Source organism: Physeter macrocephalus, chromosome 7 (genome assembly GCF_002837175.3).
Source record: "Physeter macrocephalus isolate SW-GA chromosome 7, ASM283717v5, whole genome shotgun sequence".
In the NCBI taxonomy this organism is placed as follows: Eukaryota; Metazoa; Chordata; class Mammalia; order Artiodactyla; family Physeteridae; genus Physeter; species Physeter macrocephalus.
In genome coordinates this window covers 38,833,689-38,851,071 of record NC_041220.1, presented here as the reverse complement: position 1 = coordinate 38,851,071, position 17,383 = coordinate 38,833,689, and the positions used below count along the sequence as shown (strand labels likewise).

General features: G+C 36.2%; 1 non-coding gene across 1 annotated transcript; it reads left to right on the top strand.

The window, feature by feature from the left end:
* Positions 1-13,417: 13,417 nt before the first annotated feature.
* On the top strand, positions 13,418-13,544 carry LOC112067085 (small nucleolar RNA SNORA40). Its single transcript, XR_002893068.1, has one exon. It is a non-coding gene; the product is annotated as a small nucleolar RNA SNORA40 (small nucleolar RNA).
* Positions 13,545-17,383: the final 3,839 nt, after the last annotated feature.

The window sequence follows — 17,383 nt, the reverse complement described above, 5'->3', positions numbered from 1 at the left end:
TTTTATTTAATTTTAATTCATTTACATTTATAAACCGAAGCAGGGTAAAATAGGTTTTAGTTAAACACAACTTTATTGGTTTGCCAGGACTACTCTTCACATTATCCGTCGAAAATTTAGCACTCAAATCAAAGTATGTCGTAAGTATACAACACACACTGGACTGAAGACAGTAATGAGGGAAAAATGTAAAACAGCTCTTTGACTATATGTTGAAATGATATTTCGACACGGTGGAATACGTAAAATATATTATTAAAATTAATTTCCTCTTTTTAACTTTTTTAATGTAGCTACTGGAAAATTTTAAATTAGATATGTGGCTTGCATTATAATCCTATTGGACAGAGCTGTTCTAGCTCATCACCTAGTATATTGTAAAGTGTTAAATAATAGCTAAGAATATTGTATACATTATTTCATTTCATGCTCACCACAGATTCTTGAAGTACTATCCATTTTATAGCTGATGAAACTGATGTATAGCAGGATTAAATGACTTGCCCAGTATCCACAGCTCATAAGTGATAGAGCTGGGATTCATCCTTAGATCTGACTCCCACCAGAGCCCATGTTGAATAACTGATTGATTGGGATATTTACCTCCATTGAATTATAAAAGTATTGATCAAATATGCTCAAAAGTTTATTTTTTGAATACGGCCTAAATCACCTAGCCAATTACAAACACTGGGAAAATTCAGACAGAAGTTGGGTCAATTCAGTCTCAGTTGTTTCCAAAACAGAATCCAAATTGGACCAGCCAAGAGTATGATAATGGCAAAACAATGAGAAACAACTGACAGGGTCACAGCAACCAAAACTCAAATTAGGCGTAAGTTTAAATATTTCCCAGAGCACTGTGTCACAAACATGTACCAAAGCAATGAGTAAAAATGATTCATTTCTCACAGTTCCCTCATTTCATTCCTGAAGGAATTTTTCCAAGCAATTCAACCTTGGCCGATTGGCCTTCATCAAAATAACAGAGAGAGTACTGGGATATTTGTTGAAGGTGAAGAATTGCTCCACAAGAGGCTAATTATTTGAAACTTGAATTTATACTCACTGCACATTAATTTCTGCACCTTACCAGGCTCTCAACTGTCTTTAGAAAATAATAGTGATGAGACTAGCTGTAGAGTTTAGCGTGTCATTGGAGGTGCTGATTCTCCAGGTTTGTTTCCTGAGTAAATAATATAATAGTGTCTGAAACTCTTTATCTGAGCTCTGTGAATTATTGGTCAGCACTAACAAGCTCAAAGAAACCCCTCTGAACTTAACTCTTTCCCAGCTACAAATACACACACACACACACACACACACATATTTGTGTGTATACCATTGCATATATATGTTCCTTTGCTTGAATGTGTTGTACTTTATATTAGGATCAAAATATTGCCATGGAATGAATCAAATGTACCATTTGAAATCAGGTTTAATGTCACTTTATAAGGTGAGACCGGATTCTTTTTGTCAGTGCTAGCGCTCTCCAGAATTGTAAAATAGAAGGAAGGAGGGCTCCTAACTTGTTAGAGTGCATTAAAATCGATTTTTCTCCTGAAATCTGGAGTATAGAAACCCACCTAGATATCTATCTGGTCTGTGCCTTTTCCAAAAAGGCCATGTGTTTAACTAGTTGTCAACTAAAGTATAAGTCAAACATATAATAGTTAAGATGCATTCCTTCACAAGAGTTATTTACATTTTGATAAGAAGCTCTTCAAGCCTGAAAAGATTCATGACACTTGGGAATGGATATGTAACAATATAAATTTCACAGACAGATATTGGTGAAAAAATAAGGAAACAGATCTACTTCCTCAAATGTTGCCATTTTGCCTGCTACCTACTTACAATACCAGTCTTGCTCTTATGAGTACCACTTAGTTGGAAATTTACATGTACATTTTACCCTGCAACCAATTTTCCCTCCCATTTTTCCTTCTTTCCTTCCTTTGACAAATATTTATGGAGAATGCCAAATATTTATTACCTATACCAGACCCAGGTAAGTACACACCTTTTAGACGTGGGTTTAAGTGGTGTGTATCAGCATAAAGGAGTAGACAGAGTTGGCTAAGTTTAAGCCCTTTGAAAATAATGGCAGAGACAGAAAAATAGACACCCAAAGCTCTCCTCTCTGAGAGTTTCCCAAATACCACTGACCTAAAGCTGAAAACTTTCAGCTCTCTTTGAAACCACTGCTGCTTGTTTTGCTCCTGCAGCTTTCTCCAGCTGCTGTCACATCTGTCTGAGATCACAGTAAGCTTGGCTGCTTTAATACCTTGGTATCTGTTAACTCCTGCTGGAACCTGGCACCTCATCTCCTCTATCAGCCCTGATCATCATCATTACCATCCAGGTTGACCTCCGTCCCAGCCAGTGGCTCTTATGTGGATTCCCTGCTAGAGGCACACCTCAGGCAGCAGACAGTCACATACTACTCCCCACCGCTTGTGGGAAGAGGTGATGAGCCGCTAAGCTCAGTCATATTTTATCAAAGCCTTTGATCTCCGGTTTGATCTTTGCCCAGATCTATGACACAAACAGGTCTCTGCTCACATGGCAACTGGTGCTTACTAACTCAATTCCCCTTTTTACTTTGAGCATCCTGACGCCTATATATTAATACGTATAATAATATGTCTAACAAAATCAAAGATCAGAGTAAAAATAGGCACTCTGTAATCAATAACATTTTTTCATTCACCTTATTGGCTCGTTCCAGAGCGCAACACTTTTGCAAGGCTTTCCTTATACCTGCCTGAAGGGCATAATTAGATCATTTTCTGTCAGTGCCTTTTTGGCTTGGAATAGGTACATTTTAGAGGAACTACGAGGTAAAATAACTCTATGTGTGTTGCATATTAACTTTATTAGATAAACATTTAATATGCTGAACTTGTATCATGAGTAATTGAAATATACTTCAGCAAGAAATGACAAAAAATAGTCTTGTTTTTCTTGTATTTTGAATGGCCATTAAAAAGACTGGGTCTGCATAAAGGAGAATTTGAAACAATTATGAGGAAGAGAATTCTGAAAGCCTAGAAAAAGTGAAAGAAGCCAGACATGTTGGATGGGATGAGAAAAACAAACTCACTCAGAGCTTGACCACCTGACGTGGGCAAGGATTGTGAACTTGACTCTTGTGGGAATGGGAAGCCCATGTAAGATTTAAGAGTAAGAATGGAAATGCCAGAACTGCAAAAAGGATCAATTTGAACAGAGGCAGTAGGCAGAAATTGAACAGGTGGACTGCTTATGGGCAAAGTGTTTCAATGATGAGAATCATTCAGGTAAAGGCAAGAGCAGCAGTGGAGGGAGACAAAAAAAGCTGCAAATATAAAGTGAAGCAGCAAGATTTGGCAATAGATTCAACAAGTAAAGGGCAGAGATATATAAAGCTCTCCCTGAGGTTTCGGGTTTGGATGTCAGAGAGAAAGACTGAAACACGAAGCTGCTGCCTCCTGTGAAGTACCATTAAGGAGATAATTACAGTGGGAAGGGCATGTGCAAGAGGAAAAATAATAACGTCTTACCCTGGTTCCAAACATCAGCCAGCTTGACCACCACCAGGACTTAATAGACCAGAGGCACTAAATTCAAGAAATCTACAGTTTGAAATACACGAGAAAAACGTGACCAAATTATGATTAAAACAAATCAAACAGGCATATCAGGCAATGGCACCAGGCAAGAAATTAAGATAAAGATTTGGTCAATGTTTGACCCAGCTTTTCACTTTTTATTCTGCAGTAACATATGAGCCATAAACAGAAGCAGGAAGACATGCACCATGCCCTTATAAATAGGACTCCTCTACAAGTTGGGTAACCTGGGATTTAGGGTCACTTGAGGACCTCCTGGCTTCTTTGACATCACCTCACCTGTTTGTTTTTTTCTTTCTTTTTCTCTAAAGGCTGTTGCTTCTCAACCTTTATTCCTAACTCTTCCCTGTGCTCAAAATCTTAATTTTGGAGATCCTTGGAATTTAGACTTCAGCCCTCTTCTCTCTCTGTTCTCCCTCCATTCGAGATCTTATCCTGTCCCATGGCTTCAAATACCATCAGTATGTGCAGATAATTCCCAATTTCTTCTATCTCTAGCGCTGACCTCCCCATTCAACTCCAGTTTCGTAATCCAACAGTCCAATAGCCCACCAAACATCTCTATGAAGATAGCCTACAGGCACCTCATAGTTCATGTGTCCAGAACAGAATTCTTGATTTCTCCTGCAATCCATCTAGTCTTTCCCCTGTGTATCCATCTCAGTTTACCAGCATTGCCATCAACCTAGAACACTGATCAAAAAACGAAGACGCAAACTTGATTCCTTTGCTTCATCCTTGATATTCAAAATAAGTCCTATAACCATACTCTTCTCTCAGACTCACATCTACTACTATCTCTCACAATGTCATTACCTTTCGCATAACTAAAATAGCCTCCTAAATTGATCCTCCTTCTGTCGGAATGATCTTTCAAAAATATACATCAGATATTATCAGTCTCATGTCATGTATACATACATGCTATGTATAGTAGGCAATAATTATAAGTATAAATATAAATATATCTCCACAGAACTCAGAATAAAAACCAAACTCCTCACCAAGACCTGAAAGCCTTCTGTGATCTAGCCCCTCCCATCTCTTCAGCTTCATCTAGTTTACTCCCTTCACTGCAGAGACTGTTGGAGGAGTTCATCAAGAGGATGTGACGGCTGCTGGTTGACGGTTGACCCTCAAGCTGGACCTGGGAAATCAGAGGCTCCTTGCCACCCCGACCCCGTCCTTGCAATGTATGTTCTGCCCACCATTCCCACAGTGGGAGCTGTTCCAAGGACGCAGCTTGAAAAGAGTAATGTGTTGTTGTAACCATCTGGACAACATGCATAGCTAGACCCAATTAAGGCCTCTATATAAACCTTTAAGATTCTGGCGGGTGTGGAAATCTACTGGTCTTGCTGTTACCCAAGTTCCCTGCTTATTAAACCTGCCCCCTACCAGTCGGGAACATTCTGCCTTTCTTTGGTCTCTCCCTGCCCTCCCCCTACCAGTCGGGAACATTCTGCCTCTTTCTTTGGTCTCTCCTTGCCCTCCATGTACAGGGGTCTGTTTGCAAACTAAGTGACACAGGCCTTCATTCTGTGTTTCCTCCATGCCAAACCTGTCTTTACACTTGTTCCTCTGCCTAAAAAGTCTGCCTCATATCTTTGTAAGCCTGGCTTCTCCTTTACATTCAGGTCACAGTTGAATGTCACCTTGTCAAATAGAGTTTCTTAAACACCAACTTTAAAGTGGCCAATTCTCAATCACAATCTGTCACATCCCACTGTTTCCTCATCTTCTTGGCTCTCATCACTACTGAAAGCATCTTGTTTCCTTAGTTATTTATTTTCTCTCTCTTTACTCTTGGATGTGCACTCCCTGAAAGGAGAGTGCTCACGCTTTATATATTCTCAGCACCTAGAAAAATGTTTGGCACATGCGAAATACCTAAAAAACATTTGTTACTTAATCAGTCTGGGCCTCAGTTTCCTCATTTGGAAAAAAAAAGGCTTTATTTATTTATGACCCTCAAATTTCATTCCAGCTCTATCATTTATTTTAAATAAAGTTGAGTACATAATGGGAAAAATTTAATAGATGAACCCCCAGGTTAACACAGGAGACATTTAATAAGTGTTTGCTAAATAAATAAATTTATTTCCAAGCTGCTCCTTTGTATGTATGCAAATAGTCACTAGGGCCTCTGACATACTGCTCCTCTGTGTGCAAAAGGGAGGTTTGATTTGTCTCCCATTAATCTAATCTCTTCTAATTCTCCAGAGTAAATATTCCCTCAGGCAAAATCTCACAAACACCAGTGAGAGCTGACATCCAGCTGTTAGTCACCAGTAGTACCGTATTTGTTGGTTACAGGCAGCATCTTTTCGGACTGGTTGATCTCCATGCCATATGGTTGTTAAATATTTTGACGTTCACACATCTCACTGTTCTCCAATCCAAAGCTTTATTTAAGCATGTAAATTCCCAGTACATTTAAATAAGGGTCTCAGTGAAGGACTTTCAGTTAATGCTGTATTTGGCAACAATGGACACTAAGCCAATTTACTATTCTCAACCAAGGACTAGAAAGAGTGCATGCAGAGTATCGGCCATATTTGTTTATAGGATACATGTGACCTAATAAAATCAGTAAATAGTCTCTCCTAAAAGTTGTTGTTTGATTCCTCATTGATTGAAGTTTGAGGGCTTTCTTTTTCTTTCTGTTTTGTATTTCTCTAAATTGAATTTTGATGAGCCTGTTCTGCATCCTAGAAATACTTTCCCCCATTATTACACACTCAGTGATATAACGTGTATTTGTAGGAGTCACAGATGAGAGGCATTTGAGAAAGTGATTTAAAGATGTTATTGCTGCCATTTGTTTATGAGTTTACTGAAGAAAGCCTGGCGTCATATGGATTTCTGCCATATCAAGAATTATTTTGTTTTTAAAAAGTTCAAATGATGTAGCTGCATAATAGACCTTTTTTTTTTGTGATCTTTCCTCAGTCCCTTTGAAAAATATTGGAAATAAATAAAATCTAATTAGAACAAAAAGACCGAGCAATACTTAGGCTCAGCTTTTCAGTACAGCAATGTCAGCTTTATAATTATTTTAAAGTATCAGAACAATTTGTCTTCAGGTCATTACAATAACTTAACCATTAACTAGTGTTCATCGGCCACTTTCCGCCTCTCTAAAATCTCATCATATGGAAAGATTCTGTTTTATAATGAAATTTCTACTTAAATATCTGGATTCATTAAAATAAAACAGAAAATGGTTATATAATAAAATAATAGAATCTGGCCAATTTTTTAATGAAGCTAATGTTTTAAGTTCTCAATACTCTCTTTTTATTCAAGCCCAGAAAAGTATTAAAAAATATTATCAAAACGACTTACAAATCCTGGTTTCCTTTTGATGTTATTTCCTGGTGAACAACAGAAATGTAAGGTATCACCTTCCACTGTAATTATCTGTCAGTATTTTATCACACATGGTAGATGATGAGTTTTTCAAGAAAAGGGCTTGTGCTCTGTGTCCCCTGGGGTTCACAGTAACTTGCACATGACAGGCACTCAATTTGAATGGACACATGAATTTCACAGTACACTTCTTTTGCTTGGGCAAGCAAAAATCAATGAGGTTGCTTTAATTTTTTTTTCCCAGCTACGACATTCAAGAAACATTGACCATAGAAACTCACTTCCCTAATGGGTATTCCTATTCATATTTCTGGAATAGTTGCTGTTATAGGCAGCAATAATTTTAGAAATGTCAAAAACAAATTACAGCAAGGCCGAACACTGGGATACAGGTCAGATCCATCAGTTCACAGTTTGGTTTGAAAAACTTTCCCAAGTTTAAAAAAAAAGTGACCTATTAGGAAGCCCAAAATTGACCAATTTTCCTAGTATTTTTGTAGTTTAAGTTAGCATCAAAGTAGTCTTCTCACAACCTCTTCAGACAAGTGTCAACTCCCTAGCCCCATTACAGACCCAAGGGGGTTCCACAATCTTGAAACATCAACAGAAGCTATCCGAAATGCTCATTTTATAATGTTAAGTGAATAAAACAGTATACATTCTAAACAGACTATATAGGGACTCCCCTAGTGGCACAGTGGTTAAGAATCCGCCTGCCAATGCAGGGGACACAGGTTCGAGCCCTGGTCTGGGAAGATCCCACATGCCATGGAGCAACTAAGTCCATGTGCCACAACTACTGAGCCTACGTGCCACAACTCCTGAAGTCTATGCATCTAGAGCCCGTGCTCCACAACAAGAGAAGCCACTGCAATGAGAACCCCACGCACCACAACGAAGAGTAGGCCCTGCTCGCCGCAACTAGAAAAAGCCCACGCGCAGCAACGAAGACCCAATGCAGCCAAAAATAAATAAATAAATTTTTAATAAATAAATAAATAAATAGATTATATAATATGAATGCATTTTGTAAAACAAAACTGTCATGCATTTATACATATAGAAGACAGACACATACACATATATGTTAATAATTGTTATCTCTAGGTGGAAAAAATATCGGTAATTTTTATTTTCTTCTTTTTTATTTTTTCAACAAATATATTTGTAAATTTTGTAGATTCGTAGATTATTTATAAATAAACATATATTCCTTTTGTAAAACTTTAAATGCATGCACAAATCATCTATGATATCCAGGTTTTTTTAGATGTATATACGTGTGTGTGTATTTGCATAGTATATACAATAAATGTGAAGAAAATTATCCAAAAAAAGTCAATGTTCTAGACTCTTTTCCAAGCACTTTAACGTAAATCTCAGCCACACAATAACATACATATATCCAGTCTACATCATAAATTTATCACTATTTTTAACCTTTTTACAGATGAGAAAACTGATGACCTTGCCCAAGTTCATACTACAGGATAATGACAAAATCCAACTGGAACTCTCTCAAAATCCTTCCCTGCCTTCTTTCTAGTACCTCATGTCCCCTACATTGTTGGATGCCTATCAATAGGATAAAATGAAGACCCAAAGTTAGAATCAAAGAGAAGCTTCACCTGGCATTTTACATACTGCTTATTTTAGCATTTTGCTAGAGGCTCTCCCTCAAGGATTTTGACCTTTCTGATTTACTACTTACTACTTTACTCCCCCGCCAAAATTTGAACTGCATCATAATCCAATCAGTCAAGTAGTTATAGGGTATTAATTTATTTAGTAAAAGTAAGTTTAAATGAAAGTAACTTATTTAATAAAATCTTGAATTCATTGAGTCACTAACTTGAATTCCTTATAAGTTAACAAATAATGCCTACCCAATTCTACTACTGGTTGCCTCTTTCTTCTACTTCCATCTCTAAGAAATCTTTCATTAAATGTTTATTTAACCTCTGTGAAATTATAATTCTTCCCTTCCGTCTGAGCCACAAGTTTATCCCTATCTTGACATCAAAACTCTACACTTCACAACCTCTCAAATTCTATCTCATTATTTCCCGGAATGTTTCCCAATAAATGTCTTGGTTTTGAATCTCCCTTTGCCATTATAAGAAAGAAAAACATTCAAGAGAGATTCTGTTCTTTCTCATACTTTCTCTATTAAGTATCATGTTATCCTTCTTTTAAGGTACTTTCTGGTTCTTCTAAATATTTCTAGTACTATTTCTCTAAATCAGTTTTTATTTTCTTTTTATCATTAACTCCGTTCTCCTACCCCATGCACAGTCTAAAATTTGTAATCTCTAGGATGATGTCACTCTTTACCATTTCTCTGCCCACCAGCACACACCCACCCACATTCCTACAGCAGTTTGCTTGCACCAGTTACTAAAGGCTACTGCTCTGATTCTCATGGAAGGGGCTGGCTCTCAGAATAACTTGGGGACAATTTCAAAACTGCAGAACCATCCATCTACCATCATTTCTCAAATACCATCTAATATTAACTTCAGTTCATAAAAAAGTGAAAAAAATCCCATAAACATAATAAGGGATAAACTAAGCACTATTTTAAAGAACTATTCTCAGCGTATTAGTACTCTTTCTTTACGTTTCTGATATCCATGTCAATTTAAATTACCCTGCATTTTCTTTAGGATTCCAAGAGTAGTGAATCAGATTCACCAACTAATTTAGGCCAAACTGGCTTAGAAATGCTTTTTTTTTTAATTGTAGAAAATCAAAGACAAGAAGTAACTACTTTCACTTCACAAATGTTAAAGAGAAATGTGAAAACAAACAAACAAACACAACAAGACAGAACCAAAAACCCATCTTGGGAAGCAGGAATAAAGAAGGAATGAATAAAAAATATAGCATTATTTCCTAAAGTCTTAAGGATTGCAGGGAGGGTAGGGGGCAGAGAAAGGAGAAAAAATTTTTTTTAAGGAATGAAGTAATATATTCCAAAGGGTAAGGAAATGAGCAGACTATAAGAAATATTAAGAGGGCTTAAAATCAAAAAAGCTGAGGGAATTTCCAAAGGCTTTTAAATAACTTAGAGAAGGAAATACCCTTTAAAGTACATCTTCAATGCAAACTGTGAAGAAAAGATGTTTTTTTATAGCAACTCTCCATAAATTTAGGACACAAATATATATATATCTACGTATGTAAGAATACAGTGGATTAAAAATTAAACAGCACATGGAACTATCATTTATAGAGTGGATTTTAAAGTTTTATTTGGTTTAATCAAGGAAATTTGAATTTAAAACTACGAGGTACCACTAGACACCTATGTGAAAAGTTAAAATTCAAAAGACAAATAATACCAAAGGTTGGCAAAGATGAAGAGTAACTAGAATTCTCATACAACACTAGAGAGAATGCAAAATAGTACACCCACTTGGAAAACAGTTTGGCAGTTTCTCATAAAGTTACCATAAAGCCCAGTAATCCCACTCCTAAAAGTAAAAACTTATGTCCACACAAAGACTTGTATATGAATATTCATAACAGTTTTATTCATAATATTTATTTCATTTCTGCCCCAAGTGGATACCCAAGGTTAGAATTAGACTCCAGAGGTTTTAAAGGTTTAGTGCTCCACAAGACTGCCCTCACTTCAGACACTAGCTGCAAGTTTGGGGGCTTATAACAAGCTGGCTGTAAATTCAGAGGTTCCCATGACCTCCTCAGGTGCTCTAATTCATGAGAACAGCTCATGGAATTCATGGAAAGTGCTTTGCTTATGAGTCAGTTTTATTATAAAGTATACAATTTAGGAATATTTAAACATAAGAGATACTTATGGCAAGGTCTGGGAGGGTTCAGGACAGGGAGCTTCCATGCCTCCTGCCTGTGGAGTCAGGGACCATCACCATCCCAGCACATCAATGTGTTCACCAAGTAGGAAGTTATACCAAACCTCATGGCCAGAGTTTTATCAAAATTTCATTATGTTGGCATGACTGATTAAATATTGGCCACATGACTGAACTCAATCTCTGGCTCCCCTTCCATCCTTGAAGGTTAGGAGCTAAAACATCCAACCCACTGATCACGTGCTAGTCCTTTCTGGTGACCAGTCCCCACCCTGATGCTATCTTGGGTACCCCCCAACATGAGTCACCTCATTAACGTAACAAAGACATTCTTATCACATAAGAAATTCCAGGATTTTTAAATCTCTGTGCCAGAAACTGTGGACAAAGGCTATATATATTCCATCATACCACAATACATAAAACCCCAAATCAATCAGGGAATTGCCCATCAATCAGGGAATGGATGAACTAAATCATGGTATATCCACATGATACAGTATTTCTGAGCAATAAAGAAAAGAAAAAACTGTTAAATGCAACAATAGGATGAACCTCAAAAGTGATAATGTTAAAGAAAAAAACTACTGTTAAATGCAACAATAGGATGAACCTCAAAAGTGATAATGTTAAAGAAGAAACCTAGACATAGATTATATACCCTATGATTCTATTAATATGACATTCTAGAAAACAAAGAACTATAGAACTATAGTGATGGGTGTATGCGTGTGGAGGGGGCAGGGTTGGAAAGGTATGGGATTTAGTGTAAAAAAGAAGGATGTAATTTTGCAGAGAGATAGAAATATTCTTATCTGGATTGTAGTAGTACTTACATAGTTGTATTATATTTGTCAAGACTCATCAAAATCTACACTTGTTATGAGCAAATTTATTGGGTATAAATTTTACCTAAATAAGCTGATATTCATTTTTTTAAGTTATTGATTTAGAAGATGCTATCCAGCCTCATAGACTAGAAAATAAACATTTTTGATCCTCTTTTCTGAAAAGAAGTAAAAGCCTAAATTTTACTAACCTAAATCAACATCAATAAAGATGAGAATTAACTTGTTTTTAAGTATAAATAGATTAGAAAATATGAACAGCACAGTACTGATTATGCACAAAGAAAAGTGTACTTTGCACAACATACCCAAGCAACACATAATGACTCAGTAGTTAAATATGGCAAAGTAGCAAAATAAAATTAGACTTTATTTAAATGCATTAATTACCATATGTCATGATAAGATTTACATGAATAGAAATAAGCAATAAAAATCAGTGAAAATAAAAACATATGTCTCATAGGAAAAATACTTGACATGGGTCTTGGCAATGATTTTTTGGATATGACACCTAAAGCACAAGCAACAAAGTCAAAAATAAACAAGGGGGACTACATCAAACTAAAAAGCTTCTGCATAGCAAAAGAAATGATTAACAAAATGAAAAGACAATCCATGGAATAGGAAAAAATATTTTCAAAGCATACATCTGACAAGGGCTTAATATCCAAAATATATAAATAACTCATACAACTCAATAATGAAAGAACAAATAGTCCAATTAAAAAATTGGCAAAGGACCTGAACAGACATTTTTTCTGAAGATGACATACAAATGACCAATAGGTACATGAAAAGGTGTTCAACATCACTAATAATTAGGGAAATACAAATCAAAACCACAATGAGATATCACTTCATGCCTGTTAGAATGGCTATCATAAAAAAGACAAGAGATAACAAATGCTGGCAAGGATGCGGGGAAAGGGAACCCTTGTTCACTTGGTAGGATTGTAAGTTGGTGAAACCACTAAGGAAAACAATATGGATGTTCCTCAAAAAATTAAAAATAGAACTACCATATGATCCAGCAATTCTACTTCTGGGTGTATATCTAAAGGAAATGAAAACACTATGATGAAGAGATACCTGTACCCCCATGTTCATAGCATCATTATTTACAATAGTCAAGACATGGAAACAACCTAACTGTGCATCAATAAATGAATGGATAAAGAAGTTGTGGTATACATATACAATGCAATGTTATTCAGCCATTAAAAAAACAAGGAAATCTTACCATTTGTGACTACATGGATGGACCTTGAGGGCATTATGTTAAGTGAAATGTCAGACAAAGACAAATATTGTATCATCCCACGATATGTGGGATCTTAAAAAAAAAAAAACTCATAGAAAAAGAGATAGATTTGTGATTATCAGAGGTAGAAGAACTGGGGTGGAGGGGAAACTGGATGAAGGTGGTCAAAAGGTACAAACTTTCTGTTATAAGATAAGTAAGTACTAGGGATAGATAATACACAACATGACAGCTATAATTAACACTGCTATTAGTATATATGAAATTTGTTGAGAGTGGATCCTAAGAGTTCTCATTACAAGGAAAAAAAAAAGTTTTTTGTATCTGTATGAGATGATGAATGTTAACTAAACTTACTGTGATAATTATTTCACAATATTTGTAAGTCGGATCATTATGTTGTACAACTTAAATTTATACATTCTGTGTGTCAATTATATCTCAATAAAACTGGAAAAATTTAAGTTAAAAGAACATACTAGCACTTGTGTTTGTTTTTGTTTAATTTGTGGACAAAGACTTCTAGATAGGTGCAAAAATAAATCCTCTTTTGCAACACAGAACTCATTATTCAGTATGAGTTTTGATACAGATAAAAAGGAACATGATACCTAAAAGAGAATCAAGTGATGGAGGTGTATTGATAAACATAAAGACTGCTTCCAGGACTATAGAGCTGATAATTTCATTCATATTTTAAGCTTTTAAATTATCAGCTGTATTGATTTAGTACTCTAATTTTAGTGTTGACATGAAACAAAGATGGCTTCTTTTTTTAGGCTTTTATCTTGAACACAGTGTCTGGATTAAAAAGGATGTCAAATTCAGAACCAGGCAGATCCATCTCCTAACCCTAAACATGTCCTAAGGTAAATCGTTTGAGGAAATTGGATCCCAAAGATTACAGGTGGGGAATTTTGAAGTGTGTCCATATTCCACTGGGGATCAAAGAAGCCTAACTAAAAGAATTGTGTTTATTACATTACAGGTTGCCTGGTTACTAAGGGAGGGGAGGCTGCCTTCAGAATCTTACATGAGCATCTCTGAAGATGGAACCTTACCTTTATATTTGTTATACAGGGCTGACTCACATGACAACTTCTTTTTTGAAAGGGCTATTTTATCTTGAAGATTATTAGTTTGGAGGAACTAGGGTGACTGGCAGTAGAAAGAATCAGAACATGTGAAATTCCTTAAAAATTTATTGACAAATAATTTTGCCTATGTTACACATAATAAAAAAAAACCTTAAAAAAACATATATCTCTGTTGATGATGAAGTGTTTGTTTTGTTTTGTTTACTAGTTTTGTTATTGCTTTGTGATATAAAATTTGTTTGGAGCAAGTGAAGAAATACTTTATTATCATTGACCATTTTTATTAAGCCCAGCAGACACATAGGCATCTCTAAAGCACATAAAAATAAATCTTTGGTCTACTCATATTTAAATGTTATTAAGGTGATAGTGATGGGAGATTGTTAATTGCCCCCAACAAGAAAAGCCGTGAACACTCTTTGTTCAATTTCAAGCGCCTCATTACTAGATATTTGCAGACTTCTAATAAAAAGCAGTCAGAAGGGCTAAAGGCTAAAGTGATTCATTCATATGAAAAGGTCAAAAGAACATCAAGGAAGGCACACAATTAATCCTCAGTAATCTGGTCTCAGGTTATTTGAAATCAGGGTTTTGTGGAAGTCAGGGAAAACTTGGACTTTGACATAGTCTATGCATGAATGAGTTTGCATTAATGATGATCAAGGGTTACTGAGTATAGTTAAGATGGATAGTTTTAAAAAGGCAAGATAGTCCATTCTGGATAATTTGGGGACAGAATAATAAATTAGTTGTGTCTTGTTATGTTTATTCCTCAATTTTGTACATACCAAAAAAAAAAAACCTGTATTTTAATCACTTCACTCAGGGATGATTTTATGTCTAAAAAACTGGTTAATGCTAAACACATTCAAAATCAGCTAATGTATAAAGCATAATGCTAAGATTTACATTTACAGTAAGAAGGTTTGCAAAATAACTGAAATATATCTCATATATGTTTGAGAAACTATCTGATAAGGGGTTAATATCCAAAATATATACAGAACTCATACAACTCAACAGCAAAAAAACAAATAATCCAATACAAACATGGGCAAAGGACCTGAATAAACCTTTCGCCAAAGACAGGCAAATGGCCAGCAGGTACTTGAAAAGGTGCTCAAAGTTACTAATCATAATGAAAATGCAAATCAAAACCACAGCGAGATACAACCTCACACCTTTTAGGATAACTATTACCTAAAAAACAAAGGAAAGCAAGCACTGGCCAGAATGTGAAGAAAAGGAAACCCTTGTATACTGTTGGGGCAAATATAAATTGATGTAGCTACTATGAAAAACAATATGCATGTCCCCCCAAAAAATTAAAAATAGAATTACCATTTGATCCAGTAATCCTATTTCTGGGTATATATCCTGAATTGAAATCAGTATCTGTACTCCCATGTTCGTTGAAGAATTATTCAAAATAATGAAGACATGAAAAAAAACTAAAGGTCCATCAACAGACACATGAACAAAGAAAATCTGATGTATACCTATAATGAAATATTATTCATTCTTAATAAAGAAGGACATCCTGCCATTTGCAATAACTTGCATGGATGTAAGGAATATTATGCTAAGTGAAATAAGCCAGACACAAAAAGATACATACTGTATGATCTCACTTGTAGGTGGAACCTAAAATAGTCAAACACATAGAAGCAGAGAGTAGAATGGTGGTGCCAACAACTGGGAGGAGCAGGAAATGAGGAGGTGTTGATCAAAGTGTACAAAATTTCAGTTATGCAAAATAAGTTCTGAAGTTTTATTGGACAACATAGGGCCTATGACTAATAATATTGTATTGTATATGTTGAATTTGCTAGAAGGGTAGCTCTTATGTTAACTGCTCTTACTACAAAAGGAAACAAAAAAAACAAAGGGGGCAGGAAGAAACTCTGGAGGTGATGGATAAGTTTATGGCATTGATAGTGATGATGATTTCAAGGGTACATACTTATCTCCAAACACATCGAGTTGTATACATTCAATATCTACAGCTTTTTGTATGTCAATTATACCTCAATAAAGTAGTTAAAACTAAAATAAATTAAATAATAAGAAAACTGAATTCATAATCAGATGACTGCTTGGTGAAGATACACTTAGAACAAAGGTAGGATTGTATTTCATTAAAGTCAGGATAATTTGACCCCAATTTTAAAGAGAGGTTACAATTAGTTCCCTTCATTAAGCACTGATTCTTATTACCTTTAGTTACAGTCACTTTCTCACCTTCACCCTAGATATCGATCAAGATGCATAATTAACTTGCAGGTCACATCATCACCTATTCAAATTATATATTGAGGATAAAGAAATTGTGGTGTATATATATATATATATATATATATATATATATACACACTATATAGTGTATATATATATATACACACTATACATTGTGTATATATATACAATATATAGTGTGTATATATATATATAAAATGGACTATTTCTCAGCAATAAAAAAGAACGAAATAATGCCCTTTGCAGAAACATGGATGGACCTAGAGATTGTCATACTGAGTGAAGTAAGTTAGACAAAGAAAAATACCATATGATATCGCTTATATGTGGAATCTACAAAAAATGGTACCAACGAACCGATTTACAAAACAGAAATAGAGTTACAGATGTAGAAAACAAACTTATGGTTACCAAGGGGGAAGGGTGGGGAGGGATAAATAGGAAGATTGGGATTGACATACACACACTACTATATATAAAATAGATAACTAATAAGAACCTACTGCAGGAGACCTTCAAGGTGGTGGAAGAGGAAGACATGGAGATCACCTTCCTCCACACAAATACATCAGAAATACACCTACATGTGAAAATGCTCCTATAGAACACCAAGTGAACGCTGGCAGAAGACCTCAAACTTCCCAAAAGGCAAGAAATTCCCCACGTACCTGGGTAGGGCAAAAGAAAAAAGGAAAAACAGAGACAAAAGAATAGGGATGGGACCTGCACTTCTGGGAAGGAGCTGTGAAGGAGGAAATGTTCCCACACACTAGGAAGCCCCTTCACTGGTGGAGACTGCAGGGGGCGGAGGGGGGAAGCTTCGGAGCCGCGGAGGAGAGCGCATCAACAGGGGTGCGGAGGGCAAAGCGGAGAGATTCCGCACAGGGGATTGGTGCAGACCAGCACTCACCAGCCCGAGAGGCTTGTCTGCTCACCCGCCGGGACGGGAGGGGGCTGGGAGCTGAGGCTCGGGCATCGGAGGTCGGATCGCAGGGAGAGGACTGGGGCTGGCTGCGTGAACACAGCCTGAAGGGGGCTAGTGCACCACAGCTAGCCGGGAGGGAGTCCGGGAAAAGGTCTGGAGCTGCCGAAG